The sequence below is a fragment of the Columba livia genome, chromosome 4 (assembly GCF_036013475.1).
Source record: "Columba livia isolate bColLiv1 breed racing homer chromosome 4, bColLiv1.pat.W.v2, whole genome shotgun sequence".
Taxonomy (NCBI): Eukaryota; Metazoa; Chordata; class Aves; order Columbiformes; family Columbidae; genus Columba; species Columba livia.
Genome location: NC_088605.1, coordinates 1344850 through 1349534, shown reverse-complemented (window position 1 = coordinate 1349534; position 4685 = coordinate 1344850). Strand labels below are relative to the sequence as shown.

The 4685-nt window shown below is 46.4% G+C and overlaps 1 non-coding gene across 1 annotated transcript; it reads right to left on the bottom strand.

The window, feature by feature from the left end:
* Positions 1–4272: 4272 nt before the first annotated feature.
* TRNAG-UCC (transfer RNA glycine (anticodon UCC)) lies at positions 4273–4344 on the bottom strand. The gene has a single exon. It is a non-coding gene; the product is annotated as a tRNA-Gly (tRNA).
* Between the last annotated feature and the right edge of the window lie 341 nt (positions 4345–4685).

Genomic DNA, 4685 nt, shown 5'->3' with positions numbered 1-4685 from the left:
CCTGTTCAGGTATCGTTTGCAAGACCATCATTTGGCCTGGCCCAAAACTGTCCCATAGACCTCTGTAGGAATGTAAACATATAGATAGTGGTGTTCCTGCGCCTGCAAATAATTCCTGGCACTATTTAATTTACTAGTGCAGATGTAGCCTTTTGTACATTAGCAGGACCTGATACTCTCTGGCGGGACACGACTCCTGTGATAAATAGCAATGGAAGTGAAGCAAAGTCAAAGGACGCAGAGAGCTGGTCATTGTGCCGTGGTGAGCATTAGGACTTGTCTTCTGTCTCCTGATGGATTTATTCAGGCTCTGGAGTTACAAGAGGTGGGGAAAAAGCAACCACTGTCTAGTCTTGGTGTTGACACAGATGTATTTCTTAGTTATGAACTGGCAGAGGCAACTTCAGTGTGCATCTCTTCTTGAGGAAAAATTACCGCTTTTGTGGGTATTTTTTTTGCTTCTTGGGCCAGGCCCTTGGCTGGTCTGAATCAGAAGAGCATTGCCAATGCCAGGAAATTATAGTAGTTTCTACCAGTTGGGATTCTGGCCAAGGATGTGCAGTCGCTCCCAGTTTTCCTGTGCTGTGGAGTGGCGGTAAGGAGAAGCTTTGGGGATGTATTTCAACTGCTATGGGTGTTACAAAATTAAAAAATTCAGAGCCTCCAGACTCTGAATTCACATAGAGACAGTTGAAAAAAAGTGGTCATGCAGTTTAGGTAAGACATATACTGAGAAAGGTCATGTTCAAAGGACATAGTTCTGGTGGTTAACCTGGGACTTGCAGGTTCTTTCCACCAGCTCTAGCTGGGTTCAAGCCTGGCAGATCTTACCCAGCAGGAGCTCTGAACACAACCTTGCCCATTTCTCAGTGAGGACTTGCCTAGGACTATGTCATGGGCTGCTGCCAGCTGTGACATCTACTTGTCCTCTCTGTCTCAGCAGAGCAGCCAACAACTTGGGGCACATCATCTCCTCTTCTGTAAGGCAGCCCCCATGCACCAGGGGTGGGAGTCTCTGAAGAAAAATAGGACTTTTACAGGAAATAGGGTTTTTTACACGTGCACCTTTTCAGTTCATCAGGGTTTTGTTCCTCTCCAAAGGGTGATCCCAGAGTCTTCACTGTTATTAGGGAAGCACTTGGGTCTACAGGACATGTAAGAACTTGTATTGAAAGTGATGTGATTTATGCACATTTGTTTAGAGTGCTGGTACCTGGTTCTATATGACCAAACTCAGCAAGAAGTGCAGGAATAGGCTCAGGCCCTTGAAGCATCTGAATGTTACAGGAACGAGTTCAAGAGAAAACCCTAAAATAGATGACTAGATAATTTCTGACATTTAATAACCTACTAGAAGATCTGAGAGCTTAAGGGCTCTTCATCTAGGAACTCATTAAATGCCAGACCCATTAGCTGTCATTATTGCTCTTACTATTTTGGATATGTAGAAATGTTCAGAAAAACAAAGACCTTTCTGAAGTGCTGTTGAAACTGGAGGGATAACTGCACGTCGCTATGCACTGAGGGTGATCAAGGTCTCACTCGCCTCACGACCAACAGGTTTGTTCTGAGAAGCTTCAGTGGGATCTATTAATATTCTAACCGGATACCGATCTGAGGTGAACATCTGATCCTAAGGCACAAAAGAAAACGTGGCAGGACTTTTCTTTACAATATTCTTCCAGTTTAGACCTCTAATTCTGAGATGCAGTTGTGGACCATGAAGCTTCCAGTCTATTTTCAACAAGATTTCACATATTTTCAAGAAAAAGATACACAGCTCTTAATTTCTCCCACAGATGAGACATGCAGACCAAATACATTCATGAGATATTTTCCTTTGTCTCAGATAGTTAAGATTAAGGAAAGAACGCTGGTATTTGGAATTGTAACAATTAAGCTCTAACTTTCCTGTTCTGTATGTAATTTTCATACCATTTTGAATACTCAGATTTCAGACATGCAGTACCACGACATGAACAACACTCACAATTACTTTTTCCTGCATAAGGGCATGGGTGTTAGGTGTTATAGTGTCTGCAGGGTCTTGTTTGCCTGTAGTAACACAACAGTTCCAAAAGGACTCTGAATCTCTTCTGCTGTCACTGACACATGGGTGTAACTGTGCTTGACTTAAAGGTGTTACACTAGTGCAAATCCAAATTGACTTGGGAGTTAGATAGAGTTGCTTTGCTTTCATACCAAGACAGGAGACCCCAAGGCCATCAGCAGATTTTGTGGTCTAGGGCTATTTACTGCTGGCTAAGTGGCTAATGGGGGTGAAAGCTGGGACCCTGTTTCAATTACTTTTATGATGGAGAAGAAGTGCTGCTTGCCAGTGGCAGGAGATCCTTTCCAGACCTACATTCCCAAAGCAGGAGAATTTTCCTGTTCTCTGTGGAGCTATGCCAGGATGGAAATGGTGAGTTCAAGCTCTGGGACCTTTGCTTTATAACTACGATACCCTTTCCTCAAGAGTGCCATTGTCCAGGGCAAGTTTTGGAGAGAGAACATCCAGTGATGGAGAAGGGCTGTAACCGTAGCTTTTTGTACCACTCACCCCACCTGATGGTCTGTGCTGCTCAGCGATGAGTGGTCATGAATGTTTTGGTGGATCTCTGAGGGTCCAAGGAGTGAAATGAGAAATAACGGTGACATTTTGCCTTGTAGCTCAGTGTGGCCATGTTGGGCCTTTGTGTAATAATATACACCCTTTCATTTGTGGAAAAGAAAGGATTTGTTCAAGGTCATATTGCAGAGCTGAGAACAGACCTTAGCCTCTGGGCTCCCACCTCAAGGTGTTGGCTATCAGGCCTGGCCACTGACAATGGCTTATGAGGTGATTCCCCATTTCTCCTTCATGGAGCTGGTCTGACTCATCTGCACCGAGCAGACATAAATTCCTTGGTCCTGTTCCCACAGGAACAACTGTTGCCTTTGGCTTTGCTTCAAAAAAGGCTGTTAGGTGCTAAAGTCCCATAGCAATCAGCAGGAATTTAAGGCCAAAATGTGCTTTTGGAGCTGGCACTCTGTCTCTGCTCCGAGAATCTGCTTTGTTTCTGCTGGAGATAATGTGGCTGGTGGGAGGCTCTGAAGGTTCAGAGATGCTGGGTTTTTTGGTTAAAAGATAAGAGTACCTGTCTGTTGTATCTACCAGCTGGTTGACCAGGCAGCCAGACTCAATCAAATAGCTGTGGCTTTTTCTACTCAGTGTAATGCTGGGTCATTTCAATGAGCTTCATTTTATTTTTTCCCATGTAGCTTCTCAGATGTGAAAATAATTTTACTAGTTATAAGGGAGGAATATGGCTATGGAAACTGTCTCTGTTTAATCAACAGATCTTCACTTCTTCTTCACTTCAGCTCTTATTCTGACAGAGTGATGGATGAACCAGACAAGGTCCACGCAGTTTCATAGGATCATAGAATCATAAAATGTCCTGAATTTTTCAACTCAGGGACCCACATGGATCATTGAGTCCAACTGCTGTCCCTGCACAGGACACCCCACAGGTCACCACGTGTGTCTGAGGACGGTGTCCAGTCCCTTCTTGAACACTGTCAGGTTGGGCCGTGACACCTCCCTGGGGAGCCTGTTCAGTGTCCAGCACCTCTGGTGAAGAACCTTTTCCCCATGTCCCACTGCCCCTCCCTGGCACATCTCCTGCCATTCCCTGGGCTCTGTCCCTGTCACAGAGCAGAGCTCAGCCTGCCCCTCCTGCTCCTGCTGAGGAACCTGCAGCCCATGAGCTCTGCGCTCAGTCTGCTCTGCTCCAGCTGAGCAAACCCAGGGACTGCAGCCGCTGCTCACACGGCTTCATCTCCAAACCCTTCACCGGCTTCACAGCCTCCTCTGGACACTCCAGTAGCTTTATCTCCTTTTCTCCTGTGTCCCCAGCCCTGCACACAGTGAATGCTCCAGGTGAGGTGGGATCAGCGCAGAGCAGAGTGGGACAGTCCCCTCCCTGCCCAGGTGGTGATGATGTGCTTGGAATCACAGAATGCTTTGGCTTGAATCACAGAACGATTTGGGTTCAATCACAGACTGGTTCAGGTTGGAAGGGACCTTTAAAGGTCATCTAGTCCATCCCTGACACACCCCAGGGTGCTGGATGCACCAGGACACAGGTCCCTCTTGGTGCCAGGGACACTGTTGGCTCATGTTCAACCTGTCACTGACCAGACCCCCAGATCCCTCTGAACAGAGCTGCTCTGCAGCCTCCCATCCCCAGTCTGTAGGTGCAATGAGGGTTGACATAAAACTAACGATGCTGCGTTGGCCGGGAATCGAACCCGGGTCAACTGCTTGGAAGGCAGCTATGCTCACCACTATACCACCAACGCTGTGCTATACGTTGCCCAGATGTTGTTCTGTGCTATACGTTGCCCAGATGTTGTTCTTACCACAGAGAGGTCTGGCGTCAACACACAGCATGACACAGTAGACGTGAAGCCTCCACGATCCACCTTACCTTTCTCAAGGCTTCATTTCATGCCAGCAGGAAGCAAACAGCGCGTTTTGGGAGGTAACTCAAGGGCGGGTACATCCCTGATAAAACAGCATCTTGACACCAATGTGCCTTTTCAGATAAGGTACATCAGGCTTTACATTTTTGTTCCAAGGCGACATTCTTGTATAGCAAACTTGCCACAGATTAAGTGAGGAGAAAGCACTAATAATTCAT